Genomic DNA, 17,456 nt, shown 5'->3' on the forward strand with positions numbered 1-17,456 from the left:
GTGCAAGGCACTACGGGATAAGGGTAAGTGCGAGGCAGTAATACCGCAGTTATGCTGTTTTGTAAGGGGATAATGTAGAAGCCTGAGGAAGTAACACTGAGCAGGTTCTGTGGTACAAGATGATGACCTGGGATCCTAGTTTTCTGTGATAAAGCCCCCAAAATTCTCTGATGAAAAAACATAAAAATTTGCATTTTCCCTTGATTTAAATGAAATGCTGAACTTTCATTTTCCATGCCTGATATATAGGTATTAGTTGAACACAGGACCGGCTCCAGGCCCCAGCGTGCCAAACGTGTGCTTGGGGCGGCATGCCGCGGAGGGACGCTCTGCCGGTTGCCAGGAGGGCGGCATGCGGCTTCGGTGGATCTCCCGCAGGCGTCCCTGCGGAGGGTCTGCTGGTCCCGCGGCTCCGGTGGAGCATCCGCAGGCATGCCTGCAGGAGGTCCACCGGAGCTGCGGGACCGGCGAGCGGAAGAGCGCCCCCCACGGTGTGCCGCTGTGCTTGGGGCAGTGAAATGGCTAGAGCCGGCCCTGATTGAACACAATGTTTTATCGATATATTTACAATTTTTAAGCTGACAGCCCAAGTGCCACTGCCCAGGGCTGAAACGGAAGCCAGACCACATAGGCCTGACAGCCCGAGTTGCACCCATTCTCCTGATTATCCAAATTATTGATTATCCAATCTGGCCCCAGTCCCAATTAGAACAGATAATCGGGGTCCACTGTATATGTTTTTATTTTTTCACAAATGTAAAAGATACAGATTCTCTGTAAAAATGCAAATTACCTGGGAAATGGATTTCTAGGATTCCTTTTGATGGTGCTGTGAGTGACATCATGGTTCAAGGCAATGATGTGGTGGTGGAAGCAATGCTGTGACACTATGGGGATGATATAGCATCATGAAACAAGGCTAGGGTTTCCACCTTTCTGATTGCAGAAAACGGAACAATCTTGTCCCACCTCCTGCCTCGCCTCTTCCCCAAGGCACCCCTACCCCGCCCCTTCTCCGATGCTGCGCTCCCCTCTCAGTTCATTACCTCTCCCTCCGTCGCTCAGTCTCCCCCACCCTCACTCACTTGCTCATTTTCACTGAGCTGGGACAGGGGTTTGGGGTACAGGAGAGGGTACAGGCTCTTGGTTAGGGGTGCAGACTCTGGCGTGGGACCGGGGATGAAGGGTTTGGGGTGCAGAAGGGGGATCTGGGCTGGGGCCGAGGGGTTCGGAGTGTGTGAGAGAGCTCAGGGCTGAGTCAAGGGATTGGGGTGCATAAGGGAGTGTGGGCTCTGGGAGTGAGTTTGGGTGCGGGAGGGGGCTCAGGGCAGCGGTGAGCAGTTGCGAGACAGGAGGGGGTTCAAGGTGTGGGTTCCAGGCAGTGTTTACCTCAGGTGGCTCTCGGAAAGCAGTGACGTGTCTCTCTGGCTCCTAGGCACAGGAGTGACCAGGGGGCTCCATGTGCTCCCCTGTCCACAGGCGCTGCCCCCACAGCTCCCATTGGCAGTGGTTCCAGGCCAATGGGAGCTGCAGATCCAGAGCTCTGGGTGGCATCTGTGTCATTGGTAGGGGCAGTGTGTGGCGCCCCCCTGGCTGTCCCTGCACCTACGAGCCAGAGGGAAATGCCGGAGGCTTCCAGGAGCTGCATGGAACCGCACGCTGTGGCCAACTGGACTTTTAGCGGCCTGGTCGGCTGTGCTAACCAGAGCCACCAGCATCTCTTTTTGACCAGTCATTTTGGTTGAAAACCGGATGCCTGGCAACCCTATGCAAGGCCATTGTGGTGACACAGCAAGGTCAAGCAGTAACAGTGAGGAGTTACTGTGACATGAAGGGAGGACACAGAAGCATGGGGGGGGGTGTGACGTCACACTGGCAGTGATGATGCTGCCGCACAAAGGGCTGATGTAACAGTGTAAGGTAGTGTCCCTGCACTAGAAGGTGGTGACACTGTAGTGACGATGCAGGGTGAGGGGATGAGGTAGTCAGGGCTGGTGCAAGGATGTTTCGTGCCCTAGGCGAAACTTCCACCTTGCGCCCCCCCCACCCCCATCCCAGCTCACCCCTGCTCCGCGCACAAGCATGAACACCCCGAGCACGCTGTCGCTGCTTCACTTCTCCTGCACTGGCCCTGGACGTAGTGGCCCAAACTGATGTCATGGCAATGACGTGACAGGGTGGGTGATGTCATAGTGATGACACAGCAACCTGCTGTGTTGAACTGAGCCAGAGGAAGATTTGTTCAGAGACTCCCCCCAGCTCGCCTGCCAAAGCGCTGCCCGGAGCTCGATGCGGGCAAAAAGCGCCCGGCCGCACCAGCAGCACTACACCCGCAACCCGTCAGCCACCGAAGCGTTACGCAACTGCTCACTCCGCCCCCTCATCGAGCCCGCACGCCCCGCCTCTCCTTCCCCCGCCCTAGTTAGTACTTCAATAGGGCGGGAGGAAAACTCCGAAGTCCCTTTCTGATTGGGTCCCTCTCCTTGAGCGTGCGCGAAGTGGTCGGAGTTCTGAGGGGTAGGTCCTGGAGGCTCGCTTGGAGGCCATTGGACGACGACTTTTGTGAGCTGCTCGCTCATTGGCGGAGAGGGGCGCTAGTTATCGGGCTGGGGGAAGAAGCCATTGGCTGGAAAGTAGGTTAGTGGTGCGACGTTCAGTGGCAAGCCAGGCGGAAAGTAGGTCAGGGACGGGGGTGCTTGTGCTGCTCATAGCTGTCACCGCGCTGCCGAGGGGCACCGACCCCCTCCCCCCATACGGTGAGGAGAGAGGGGTGGGGAAGAGGGGCTGGGGCCGGTCAGGGGACCGGGGGGGGGGGCTCCTGTCAGAGGGGGAAGAGGTTACCGTCAGGGAGGGAGCGGGGGCGAGAGACGGGGGCGATTCCTTTCCGGAGCCCAGGAGAGACTGGGGGCGAGGGGAGTGTGTGCACATGGAGGGGGCGAGGGGAAGGGAGTGGGGGTGTGTGTTGGGGTTGTGTGTGTGTATGGAGGGGTGGTGGCAAGGGAGTGGGGCTGTATGTTGGGGGGGCTGGGGATGTGTGGAGGTGCTGAGGAAGGGAGTGAGGGTGTATGTTGGGGAGTTTGGGGGTGTGTGGAGGGGTGAAGGGTACTTGTATGGGAGAAGGGGGTGATTGTGGACACCCAGCAGAAATATATATTACAAGTGTGTGTGTGTGTGTGTGTGTGTGTGTGTACACACACACACACACACACACTGTATCTACGTTACAGGTCCCTAATCCCCATACCCTGACACACACCCCTCTGCCTGCCCAGTGTATCCCCAGGCTATATAGTTTTCAGGGCTTCCTGAGGGAAGAGGTGGGGGAATAGACAGAGTCCCTCCTTCTGAGTGGAGAGCAGCATCCCCTCTCTTCCAGCCATGGCTAAGGCATACTGACTGGTTCGACTTGGGGTTTGTTTTTGTTAAGTAACCCCCTGCTGTATGGTGTGATAAATGACAACAGTTAACCATACACGTATATATAAGAACCTAATGAAATGCTAAGAAGTCAAACAGGATGAAATGGGCTTATTAATACATAGAAGGAGAAGCTGCAGGTGGATTCCACTGGTTATAGTTTACATGGTGGAAGATATCATGCATCAGTTCTTAGTGCTTAGTCTATCTTAGTTCATTGGTTAAAATAATTTGCTTTACTTATAAATCTGAGGTAAATATAATTATACTGTGTGGAAAATGTCCAGTGCTGGAACAAAGTGTGGTTTGGTCTCCTAATGTGCTCTCTGAAGTTTGAGAGCTCCCAGCCTTCCGGTAAGCAGTATTTGAATAGACTCTTTCACCATTTTGCAGAGGCAGAAGAAGAAAGAGCGGGGCAAAGAGTATTAGGCCAGAAAATCTTGCTATTTGATCATATTTCAGTGCTTGCTTTTTTTAATAAAAATATGTTTTACTCTTGATTAGCTGTTTGGAAGTTGTCATATTTAGTACTGCGCTCAGGATGTTCCGTGGTAGCTGTTATTTGTATCCATGGTGTCTTCTGTTGATCTTGATGCTGTCATTTAATGAAGCACAGGTTGAGAAAGTAAATATAATACATTTTAATAAAATGTACCAATGTACTGAGAACAATTACTGTGCCTTCTTAATACAATGATTTTTATTTTTAATTGGTTTTTAAAATTTTGGTTTACCAATTATAAAAGTCCCATTTGAGAGCAGTAGAAATTCATCTCTTCAAATACCTCAACTTTCTACTAAACTATTCAAATTGCAGAATTTAGAAACCCTGTATCCCCCTCCCCCCTTTAACTTTCAATATATGTCATGTAGATGAAGGATGCGTAAACAAGAATCAAAGTTTAGAAAGTTATTGCTAATTGTGAGACTTGTACGATAGCTTTGTTTAGACTAGGAAAATTACCCCTCGCTACTTTTTTTTTTTTTTTTTTTTTAAAGAACAGTTTTAGACGCCCCTTCACACCAATGTAAACAGGTTTTAAACATCATTTAAAACAAGTTAACTGGTCATGATCAATCCTAAAATCCTCCGATGGATCCTTTCTGTACTAGGTTCTAAGTAGTGTCTATTAGCTAACTAACTTTGAAAAACAAAATAAAAGCTACAAGACACACTATAGGAAGAGACTGAATTCCAACTGAAATGCTGAAACACAGTTCTCCTTTGCAGACCTTGAGGCTAAATTCTTCCCTGCCACCTAAACTCACTTATCCTGAAACTATCATTGTTGTATGCAATGTTGTTGTAGCTCTGTTGGTCCCAGAGATAAGATGGGTGACTTAATGTATTTTATTGCAGTGATTCTCAAACTGATTTGATCATGCCCTCTTCTTTGTGTCTAGTCATTTACGCCTCCCCCTGCTCTCACCACACAAGAATATATACCGCCAGCTCTGAAGACTGAGTGTAAAGTGGCAGCTGCTGACCAAGTGCCCAGCATACCGTCGTCAGCAGCAGCATGGAACTAAGGGTGGCATGGTATGGCATTGCTGGCACTGGCGGTGGTGCTGCCTTCAGAGCTGGGTGCCTGGCCAGCAGCCACTGCTCTCCTAAAGCTTCTCTCTCTCTATCTCACACACCACACACACCCAGAATACATTCTGTGCCCCCTAGTTTGAGAACCTCTGTTTTATTGGACCAACTTCTGTTGGTCAGAGAGGCAAGCTTTCGAGTTTACACAAAACTCTTCTTCTGGAAGCTCGAAAGCTTGTCTCTCACCAACAGAAGTTGGTCCAATAAAAGATATTGCCTCACCCACCTTGCCTCTCTAATCCTGAAAGTATAATAACTGTCCAAAGGAATAATATTCAAGCTTTTGCGACTACAAACTATATCTAGTCAGTAAAACCAATATGAACATTAGAATATCTTTAATGAGAACTGCTATCTTAATACTGTCCTTTAAGACTTAGTAAGAAAAATGGAAATACACTAACTCTCCATCTTTTTATGGTCTGTTATACCAAATTAACTCTCAAAAGTCCCCGACAGTACCTTTTGATTTTGGCCTAGAAGTGCCAATATCTATTTGAGAGTTGAATAGACTGACGCTATCGCTACCCTACAGCTTAAATTGACATAAATTATGTCGCTTGTGGCTAATTCATACTCCTCCCTTTGTGCTGTCCACACTGGTGCTTATGTCGGCAGGAGAGCTTCTCCCACTGACATCGCTACCACTGCTTCCAGGGTCTGGAATAATTAAGTTGACAGGAGAGTGCTCTCGGAATTGGACCTATAGCATTCACTAACTATGAACACTATAAAAACAATAGATAAGAATGAGTTACAGTTATCATCTTCTGTTCCTCTTAACTTTATCAAAACATTTTGGGATGTAGTTTTCCAGGTATGATTTTTAGCCCCAAGCCAAAAAAAATTATTTTTTTTTAAATTTGATCAATCTATTCAGGTTGAGTTACGAGTCTGCATAAAAATGTGGCAGTTTTTGTAAGCCTTATTGAAGGAGAAACTATCCAAGCTAAAAGAGAAAGTTGCATATTTTTAAAAACAAGTTATGACGTTGTTAAAGATGGCATTTTCACTCATACACCTAGAGCACTTTCTGCTCATCTTTCTACAGGGATGACTAAACTGGCTCAAAATTTTTAGATACTTGCAAATATGGCTGCCTTCTGCTCCCTTTACTAGTTTTTTCTCTCTCTAAAGCAGAGGAAGTTAAATGCAAAATCTAATGGCAAGGTTGAAGAACTTAGCATATAAATCCTAAATTTCAAAAAGTTTTTAACACAAAACATGAACTTGGCAGAACTGTGCATGCTGTGTTCTAATTCTCCTGATGAAATGTGTACCCTCATATAGTGCTGTTTAAATGTGTGAGATTCAGGAAAAACAAGTTAATGATGTATTTGAAATCCTAACTTTTGCTGTATTTCATTGAAAAATAGTAGTTTTAAAGGTTGGTGAAATTGTATATCTTGGGTTTCCAGGTAATCTAATATAGTCTATAACAAAACCTCTTTTATAAAAACTCTGGTTAGTTAACTGTTTTACCCTCAACTATGAATGACTGATTCTGCATTAAATACACTATGTTGTATAAAAATGACACAGGTATATTTTCATCACCTTTTACATCAGATTATGTGCACAACTCTAACAATAGGAGCTACGTAGCTTATCTGATGTTTTAATCCAATCTGTGAAAATAAATGTAATGTTAGGCTACGTATTCAGGGCCCAGGCTCCATCTCCTTGGAAACCTGATTTTTTCACTCAACATTGTAAGCTCAATTTGTCTAATCAATTTTTAAGATTAGATGTAAAACCTCAAAGCAGCTACCGCTAGGTTTCAGCAGATTGACGGATTCATGATCAATTTAATAAACTGGAACAAGATGTTATTTGTGGCCTTTGAGAAAGTTGATGGCTAACCTAGTTGTCCTTGCACTAATTTGGACAGTGGCTAATAAACAAATTTCAAATTATAACGTTAAACTTTCAGTGGGCTTTAGCCCATGAAAGCTTATGCTCAAATAAATTTGTTAGTCTCTAAGGTGCTACAAGTACTCCTTATTCTTCTTGTTTAACTAAGGAATCTGAAGAGTAAAAATCTAATAAAACTTCCCCCCTTCTCACGCGCCATAAATGAACATAAGATAGGAACCGCTAACCTAGTACTAGGAAGATCATCTGTTGTTAGCGCATGTTCCATGTTTTTCTCATTTGCAACTACAATGGGTATTTCTTAGTCAGCATACAAATTCTGTGTAACCTTCTGAGTTCAAGCTCTCCAAACAGCAGGGTATTAAGTGTCTCTGATGTCAGATATCAGAGGGGTAGCCGTGTTAGTCTGGATCTGTAAAAAGCGACAAAGAGCCAATACGTCTGTTAGTCTATTAGGTGCCACAGGACTCTGATGTCAGAGTTTACCACCGGCAGCTGACTCAGAGTCAGAACAGCTTGTGTACCTGGGCTGATGTCACACTGTAGTTTGGGGGGTTGGAGGGGAAGGGAGGAGAGGAAGAGTTTCTAGTAGGAAGGATGCCAATAGGCTTCTTTTACAGCAAAAAATATCATTCACAGGAGTTAAAGCAGTAAATGGCATAATCCATTTTAAATGGCCTAGTCAGTCTACATTTTTAACTTTCTAAAGAAGACTACACAGACAAGTATAAACAGTGATAAAATACAGATTTATTTTTCATAACATGTCATTGCTTATGGGAACTATTTCTTTGCCTGTCATTAAATTAGCAAGCTTTCCATTGATATGGGGCTTTTGAATAGCAGCTTATGTGAAGGAAGTACTGTTGTCTGAAAGCTTACTCTGAAGGTAAATATTTAATGGTACACTTCTGGTATGGCTATTGTTGAAATATAATTCCCATTAAGTAGTTACAGTATCATTGTGGAGGAGTATTTCTAACACTTGTCATGTTAAAGAAGGGTAGTTTCACAGTTTCTGAACAGTTTGCGTTGGCATCATATCCTTCAAGCCATTTTGTAACAATCCTGCCATTGAGGTTTTTAGATTTCAGATACGTGACAGATTTCAAAGAATACAGTCTTCAGCAATGATTTTTTTAAAATGAAATTTAGGGAAAAACAGCTAATGCAATCTATGTATTTTAAATATTTTCAGAGTTCTGGTTACAGAATTCTATATGGAAAGCCGATTTGGAGGTATTATCTTGCGGCTCATGCTTTTTTGCAGTTTCAGTGAATTACCATATTATAGATTATCAGTTTGTTAAGACTCAAAAAAAATACTATGCAGTAATTGAGCACTAGATTTCTTTTTATTTTATTTTATGCAATTTGCCCTTCATCTTACAACTGCGTGTGTGTTAAGAAGGGAGTACCTACATGACTTGTGCCTATCTCTGCAGTTGTTTGACTGTCTTGGTACTATGGACAGCTAAAAAATTGTTAACTAAAATTGTTTGTATTTTCCCCTCAAACCTATGTTTTGAATCTTTCATGAGAATTCAGATGTCCAAGAAGACTCAGCTAATGATGCATGCTATACAATTAGCTTTATTTTTTTAATGAAGTATTTCTTCTGCCCTTTGACTTTTAAACAGACTAGTTATTTATGAAGAATATAGTCTGTGCTCCAGTCTGGAAAAAATAAAAATGCAGAGTTGAATGTAATTGTTCCAGGCTAGTGTTATGCGCTTACTTAAACACTGGTATTATCATTCAAACATAATCTTACATGGTCAGTTCAGGACTAGACAACTGAAAGAGTTTTCAGTCTTTAAACTACGTATTGGACAGAGGGGGTCACTGTAATCTTGAGATATAGGGAACTTAAAATGAGTTAAAAGAAGTTTGAAGTACTACACTTGCTCCCTACCATTTTTTTAAAAAAAAATCCAATCATATTTTCCAGTTTTTATATTTTAGCTGATTCTTTCCTTTGTGTTGAAAGAGGACCACACAAACAGGAAAAGTCTATTGACTATACAGGAGAAACTGAATAATCACAAAACTGTGATCAAATGCTTTTCCAGTTTTATACAAGATGCCAGTAGAGTTGAAGAAATGTAGTTTCTTTTAAGGATTCTTTAAACAGCCAGATTATTCATTAAACATATATATGAATATTTAATAACTTCCTCTTGGACGAGCTTTAATATACAAACATTCTGCATGGGGGAAGTTACAGAGATCCCAAGTCCATTCTTAGACTGGAAAGTTCTGCTATCTGAACACCTTAAGTTTAAATAATTGTCCATATAAAAGTTTCAGCCAGCCTTTCTTTGTCTGTACTCTTCTCTGTTTTCTGAGTGTTGTTACATTTCTGTCAATAAGACTAAGTACTGAAATGAACTGAGGAGGAATATAAGGAGAGAAGATGGAGTGGACGAATTTCACCAGTAGAGGGCAACCTGTAATCCATGGGCCGCACGCGGTGTGTCAGGGTAATCCGTTGGCGGGCTGCCAGACCATTTGTTTACATTTCCACAGCTGCCTGTAGCTCCAAGTGACTGTGGTTCACCATTCCCGGCCAACTGGAGCTGTGGGAAATGGCAGCCAGGCTTGCCCTGCTTCTCACAGCTCCCACTGGCCGGGAACGGTGAACTGCAACCACTGGGAGCTGCGGACAGCCATGCAAATGTAAACAAATAGTTTGGCAGCCCGCCAGCGGATTACCCTGATGGGCCGCAGGTTGCCCACCATTGAATTGTACCTTTCACAGTCTCACAGTAAGATCTGTAAAGGACATGAGTGAGTCTCACTGCACTTCTGATTTTTAATGATACATGAACTACTTATGGGACTGAGCATAATATATATTCATGGGCCAGCACTGGAATCTGAGTGTCTACTCTGCAAAATAAAAGCCATGTCTGGCCTGTGCCAGCCAGCTCCATCTTCTGAGGCTTGTGCTGTGGGTCTGTTTCATTGCTGTGTAGACTTCTGGGCTTGAGGCCTTGCAGGGTCCTAGAGCCTGGGCTCCAGTCCGAGCCCGGAAGTCTATGCAGCAGTGAAACAGCCCTGCAGCACAAGTCGGCTGGCGTGGGCCAGCCACAGGTTTTTCTTTAGTGTGTACCCAAAGAAGATTGGGTAAAAACTGTTGTACTTGGGCTCAGTGTCTGAGTGTACACTTTGACTAACATTCTAACGATGTTTAATATATGGTGTGAAATAGTGGACTTATCACTGGAGTTTCTCCTTGTTGCTAGGCATGGCACAGCAGCTCGCTCTCTCTCTTCCCCCCTCCTCCACCTAGTGCCCCCTGCTGATGGCTGCTCTGGTCTTCCAGTAGTTCACCTCTTCCTGTGACTTGATCTTCTGCCACCTTGTTCATTCATTTTTTGTTAGTCAAGTTTGGTTTTTGTTTTTTAATATCCTTTCACTCAGTCTAGTGCAGTCGTTTTCAACCTGTGGTCTGCAGATCCCTGGGGGTCTGCAGACTATATCTAAAATTTCCAAAGGAGTCCACAACTCCATTTGAAATTTTTTAGGGGTCCGCAAATGAAAAAAGGTTGAAAATAACTGGTCTGGTGTCCTTAAAGAAATGCTGCAAGGCTTCTGTTTCCCCCCTCACCCTTGCCCCCATTCCATCTCCCTGACATTCTCATTAGTCTCTTTGAGGAAAAATTGAGTTGGCTTGGAATCAAAGACTTCCAAATAAACTTTCCTTCCACAGAATATTGCTTATTGTCTTTTATGCTTAGTCTGTATAGCACAGTTGTCAGTGAAAAGGGAAATACTTGTTCCCATCTGCACACTTTCTGGGTGATCGTTTATCATAATGTAGAACAAAGTAGCAGTCCCCAAATGAACTGGGTCTCTTTTAGCTACCCTCTTTACACCTGACATTTGCTACAAGTGTACTGAGGTGGGGCGATTGTGTCCACAGGCCCTCATTAATCCCCCTGGCCAGTGAGGGGCCTGTATGCCCTGTCATATATGGTAAAAGTAATTCTTTGCACACTTTTAATCCATTACAGAGACTGGAGTTTTCTTTTTATGTTGCAAGTGGCTGACCTTAAAGTGCATCTGTTTCTTCCATAAATGAAAAGCTTCACTTTGTGAATTGCAATTAATTGACCATTTTACTATTTTCAAAAGACTAGAGGTATACACTCTCTGGAAGACCTTTCTGATTAAGTCTTTTCTGCTGTTTAAGTTAGTTCTAAGACAGGAGGAGAAAAATGTTTCAGATTTATGCTTGGATCTCTTAGAATTGAATCGGCTCTATAAGTGAGAAATTTGAAGGTCATTCCTGCCATATTCATAGAATCATAGAAGTGTAAGGCTGGAAGGGACTATAAGATATCAACTCAGCCTAGACCACCTCTGACAGATGTTTGTCTAACCCAGGGGTCACAAACACACGGCCCGCGAGGTCCTCGCAGCCCCCCCCCACCCTCCTCCAGTGTTTACCTAGAGCAGCTTTGACCTGACGCGCACCGGGGGCAGAGCAGGCTCCCTCCCTCCCTGCCTGCCTGCCGTGCCCCCGCGCCACTCCAGGAAGCGGACGGACCCTGCGGGAGAAGAGGCACGTGTGTGGGTGTTGCTGTTGCTTCAGGCACCACCTCCAGCAGCTTCCATTGGCCACGGTTCCCTGTTCCTTGCTCCCCCAAGTTCCAGCACACCCCGTGCCCTTGCTCCCCCAAGTTCCAGCCACTTCCTGGAGCGGTGCCGGGGCAGGATGGGTAGGCAGGCAGGGAGCCTGCCATGCTGCCGGTGCACAGCGGGCCAGAGCCAGCCTCCCAAACCCCTCCTGCAGTCGGACCCCTGCCACACCCCTCCTGCCCCCCCACCCACTGCCCTGAGCCTCCTGCTGCACCCCGACCCCCTCCCGTACCCTCCACCCTGACCCCCTGCCCTGAGCCCCCTGTTGCACCCTTCACCCCTCCTGCACCTCACACCCCACATCCCAATGCAATGCCCTGCACCCCTCATCCCTCCTGCACCCCACACCCCAACTCCCTGGTCTGAGCTCCTGCCACACCCCACACCCCTCCTGTACCCCCTAAGGGCAGGGAGGGGATGGAGTTGAGGTGGGGATTTCAGGGAAGGGGTTGGAATGGGGGCAGGGTAGGGGCAGGGTGGGGCTTAATGGAAGGGGTGGGGCAGGGGAGGGGCCAAGGGCTCCTGGGGGAGGTGTCAGTAATGCAGCCCTCGGGCCAATGTACTAGTCCTCATGTGGCCCTCGTGGTCATTTGAGTTTAAGACCTCTAGTCTAACCTGTTCTTAGAAACCTCCACTAATAGAGATTCCACAACTTCTTTTGGAAGCCTATTCTAGAGATAAACTACCTTTGCAGTTAGAAAGTTTTTCCTAATATTCAACCTAATCTTCCTTGCTAAAGATAAAGATAATTTTTGTCCTACCTTTACTGGACATGGAGAACAATTGATCACCATCCTTTCTGTAACAGACTTTAACACATTTTAAGACTAGCAGTCCCCTTCCTCCCCCACCAGTTTTTTCTTGGGTCTGAACGTGCCCAGTCCCTTTGCTGTTAGGTGCTAAAGTGATTATGTAGTTTGGCCCTCTGTTTTAGGAAAACTACACCCTTTCTGGAGGAAACGAGTCTAACAAAAAGTCCAAAGTAAACATTGGCTCTAACCAGTGTCTGGCATTCCTTGCTCTCCAGGCCACAGTACTTTCCCTAAGGTTTGTGTGATATATTCTCCTTTATACTGGGATTCCCCACATATTTTCTTCCCTTGGTTATAGGGTGCAAACTGGATACCACCAGTCTGGATCTAATCTCTCTGCCAGGGTTATGACCACCTCCCATCTGACCACAGTGGCGATTGGGTGAAGAGGAATATCTTCCTTCTTTTTCTTTTCTCTTTCTGTCTCAGAAACCATAAGCCTGGGCCCCTAAAGAAAGGGGAAGCTCATCTCCAGGGGCTTTGCATGCTCTATTACAATGCCCTGGGTAACTTCATTCACCCACTTCTGCAACTTCTCTCATCTCCTCCCTTTAGTAGATATCCAATGCCTATGACTTCAGGCTCTCTAGCACAGCCTGGCCATTTTCCAGGAACTCTGAGAAGAAGAACCATTGCAAGTCTTGATCCCTCCCTTCTCTGTCTTTCACTGGGAAACAGGAATTGCTTTTTTCCTCTTGCTTATTTTTCCAGAATGCATTGCTGCCAAGTCTACAATTTAAAACAGTCCCTAAATGTAGATTTACACAACAGACTGTTACAGACTTGAATGAATTAAATTAAAAAGTTGTCTACATTGTCACTGTTACTTATGGTGTATATTTTTTTAAAAAACTTATCTTCAGGTCTTGGTTTTAATTCAGAACCCCAGAAAATCACTTAGTCTCTGTACGAAATAGTTTTGCACCTAGCGTTCCCAAATGGCACTCTTGTTAAAAAGCCTCAGGACAGTAGGTAATCTTACTTCCCATTGAAATGAAAAACAGGGGTAGTTCAGGCCAATTTCAGCCTTTACCAGGCATAGTGTGGCTTTTGTGGATTATGTCAGACCTTCAACAATTTAATGTAAAAACAAACTGAAGTTTTCTGGTTTCAGATTCTGTCTGTCACAAATTGAAGTGTCTGTTACATTTCCATTTAGGAATTTTGCTTATATTTAAAAAATTCTTTTTTAACAAAACACTGTTCAAGTGACTTCCATGGCATGATTTTAAAACTCATGTAATTGAGGAAATTCAGATGTCTGTTACTTGATTCTTAACTAAGCATTGCAGTATGCAGCGTTACACGCTGTGTGAGTGGAGTGGGGAGATAGCTAGTTGCATCGCCCAGTAGCTGCACAGTAGTATGGAAATTTGTCAATAAACTTAAGGATATTGACACACGCTAGTCTAATTTATTTCTCATAACATTTCTTTTATGTGAAATAGATTCCCTGTTTTAATTGCTGCTATAACAGTTAAATTGGTTGTTCCTAAAGTAAACTGAATATTCAACATAGGACTTGCATATGACATCAGTCCAGTGGTCCAGCGAGTCCAGTGTCTTAGGTGCCATCGGGGAGTACCAAATGCTTCAGAGGAAGGTGCAAACATTCTCTTAAGGGCAATTATAGAATAACCTGCCCATAAGACAGTGATGTCAAACACCCAGTGTGCAGAGGATCCAGCTATTGTAAGGTATTTATTTGGCCCCCTTGGCAGATCCAGATTCTACATAATTTAAGCATTCTTTGAGAGGCAGAGGAGGTAGTATTGAATTGTGGTGGTGGTTTGTGTTTTGTTTTGGGACAACCAAAAGGGCTAGAAAAACCTTTCAAATGTGAGCAGAATGTAAATCAGTGCATGCTTTTCTTTCTGAAGTTGCAGGCAGCCGGAAACAGCTCAGGTAACTAACCTTCTTTAAGGTGATATCTTAAGCATAACGGTGACACTTAAATTGTTTGATTATCTAGCTTTTAAGTACTCAGCGGTGTGTCTGATTTCTGCAGTGACAGAAATTGTGTGTGATCAACTACTTATGTAGCATTAGCTGTGGTTCTAAAAGTGGCATAAAGCTTATGTCAGTCTAGTTAGGGTGACAGTGTCTGTGTAGTAGGGGTGCCTCTAGGCATTTTGCTGCCCCAAGAATGGCAAGCAGGCTGCCTTAGGCGACTTGCCTGCAGAGGGTCTGCTGGTCCTCTGAAGCCGTGGGACCAGCGGACACTTCGCAGGCAAGCTGCTGAAGGCAGCCTGCCTGCCGCCCTTGCGGTGCGGGCAAGCGCCCCCTGCGGCTTGCCACCCCAAGCATGCGCTTGGCATACTGAAGTCTGGAGCCGCCCCTGCTGTGTAGACACTGTGTCCCTTACATGTCTGTTGGCTGTCTTGCCATGAAATTGACAAGAAATCTGGGGAGCTAGAACCCCTCTCCTTGGAGAGCGGGGCAGCTGGCTCCCAGCTGGCAGCCATGGCAAGAATGGACTCCATCCCAGCTGGGAGCCTTCCATCCCTCCCTCAGCTGGGAGCCAGGATGAGAAGCCACCCCCATCCCACTCTCACTCTGCCAGGAGCCGGGCAGTCTTTTCAGTGTCATGGCTCTATGATAAAACAGAGTCTGGGCAAAAATCACACTGGGGAAGAAAGCTACTAGAGCCTCCCCTGGGATAGTGCTTGGGGTGTGCTATAGACGGCCTGGGATTTGGATATGGATAGAGACCTCTTTAATGTTTTTAATGAAGTAAACACTAATGGGAATTGTGTTATCATGGGAGAATTTAACTTCTCAGATATAGACTGGAGGACAAGTGCTAGTAATAATAGGGCTCAGATTTTCCTGAATGCGATAGCTGATGGATTCCTTCACCAAGCAGCTGCTGAACTAACAAGAGGGGATGCCATTTTAGATTTGGTTTTCGTGAGTGGTGAAGACCTTCTAGAATAAATGATTGTAGGGGACAATCTTGGTTCGAGCGATCATGAGCTAATTCAGTTCAAACTAAATGGAAGGATAAACAAAAATAGATCTGTAACTAGGATTTTTGATTTCAATAGGGCTAACTTTTTAAAAAAAATTAAGGAAATTAGTTAGGGAAGTGGATTGGATTGGACTGAAGAACTTGTGGATCTAAAGGCAGAGGAGGCCTGGAATTACTTCAAGTCAAATTTGCAGAAACTAGCAGAAGCCTGCATCCCAAGAAAGAGGAAAAAAATCATTGTCAGGAGTTGTAGACCAAGCTGGATGAGTAAGCATCTCAGAGAGGTGATTAAGAAAAAGCAGAAAGCCTACAAGGAGTGGAAGATGGGAGGGATCAGCAAGGAAAACTACCTTAATAAGGTCAGAATATGTATGGATAAAGTGAGAGAGGCCAAAAGCCATGAGAGTTGGACCTCGCAAAGGGGATTAAAACCAATAGTAAAAGGTTCTGTAGCCATATAAATAAGAAAACAAAGAAAGAAGTGGGACCACCAAACACTGAGGATGGAGTGGAGGTTAAGGATAATCTAGGCATGGCTGAATATCTAAACAAATACTTTGCCTCAATCTTTAATGAGGCACTTAAAAATAATGGCAGGATGACAAATGGGAATGAGGATATGGAGGTAGATATTACCACATCCAAGTAGAAGTCAGACTTGAATAGTTTAATGGGATTAAATCGGGGGTGACGGGAGGGGGCAGATAATCTTCATCCAAGAATATTAAAGGAACTGGCACACGAAATTGCAAGCCCATTAGCAAGAATTTTTAATGACTGTGTAAACTCAGTGATTGTACTGTATGACTGGAGAATTGTTAACATAGTTCCTATTTTTAAGAAAGGGAAAAAAGGTGATCTGGGTTACTACAGGCCTGTTAGTTTGACATCTGTAGTATGCAAGGTCTTGGAAAATTTTTTGAAGGAGAAAGTAGTTAAGGGCATTGAGGTCAATGGTAATTGGGACAAAATACATGGTTTTGCAAAAATTAGATCATGCCAAACCAACCTGATCTTCTTTGAGAAGGTAAAATTTTTTTAGACAAAAGAAATGCAGTGGATCTAATCTACCTCAATTTCAGTAAGGCATTTGATACAGTTCTACATGGAGAATTATTAGTTAAATTGGAAAAGATGGAGATCAGTATGAAATTGAAAGGTTGATAAGGAACTGGTTAAAGGGGAGTCTACAATGGGTCATACTGAAAGGTGAACTGTCAGGCTGGAGGAGGTTACTAGTGGAGTTCCTCAGGGATCGGTTTTGGGACCAATCTTTATTTAATCTTTTATTACTGACCTTGGCACAAAAAGGGAGAATGTGCTAATAAAGTTTGCGGATGAACCAAAGCTGGGAGGTATTGCCAATACAGAGAAGGACCTGGGATATCATACAGGAAGATCTGGATGACCTTGTAAACTGGAGTTAATAGTAATAGGATGAAATTAATAGTGAAAAGTGCAAGGTCATGCATTTAGGGATTAATACAAGAATTTTATTTATAAGCTGGGGGTCATCAGTTGGAAGTAACAGAGGAGAGAAAGGGACCTGGAGTATTGGTTGATCACAGGATGACTATGAGCCAGCAAATGTGATATGGCGTGAAAAAAGCTAATAGGGTCTTGGGATGCATCAGGCGAGGTATTTCCCAGTAGAGATAAGGAGGTGTTAGTACCAGTTATACAAGGCACTGTGAGACCTCATTTTCTGGGATTGTGTGACCTCATTTAAAGAAGGATGAATTCAAACTGGAACTGGTACAGAGTAAGGGCTACTAGGATGATCTGGAGGGAATGGAAAACCTGTCTTGATGAATTACACTACCCGAAGGAAGGATAGAAAATAGTTATAATCTTCAAAACTGGAACAGCTCGGTGAGAGGCTGAGCAAAGTTACAGGAAAGTCGCGCAAGCCCCCTGGCTACTAGGGTAATGATCCCAAGGAATGGAAAAACAAGAATTGGTTAACCCTATGAAAGGAGACTCAAAGAGCTTGGCTTGTTTAGCCTAACCAAAAGAAGGCTGAGGGGAGATATGATTGCTCTTTATAAAATATATTCAGAGGGATAAATACCAGGGAGGGAGAGGAATTATTTAAGCTCAGTACCACAATGTGGACACAAGAACAAATGGATATAAACTG

The 17,456-nt window shown here is 44.5% G+C and overlaps 1 protein-coding gene across 4 annotated transcripts in view; it reads left to right on the forward strand.

The window, feature by feature from the left end:
* The first annotated feature begins 2,577 nt into the window (after positions 1-2,577).
* BMAL1 (basic helix-loop-helix ARNT like 1) overlaps positions 2,578-17,456 on the forward strand; it is a 104,859-nt gene continuing 89,980 nt past the window's right edge. For 2 of the 4 annotated variants that reach the window (XM_032791812.2, XM_032791810.2), the window contains exon 1: positions 2,622-2,756. The gene's annotated coding sequence lies outside the window, so the exon portion shown is untranslated. Of the gene's footprint in view, positions 2,757-17,456 lie in introns of all 4 variants that reach the window. The other 2 variants (XM_032791811.2, XM_075065185.1) reach the window with 2 other exon arrangements.

Source organism: Chelonoidis abingdonii, chromosome 4 (assembly GCF_003597395.2).
Source record: "Chelonoidis abingdonii isolate Lonesome George chromosome 4, CheloAbing_2.0, whole genome shotgun sequence".
Classification (NCBI taxonomy): domain Eukaryota; kingdom Metazoa; phylum Chordata; order Testudines; family Testudinidae; genus Chelonoidis; species Chelonoidis abingdonii.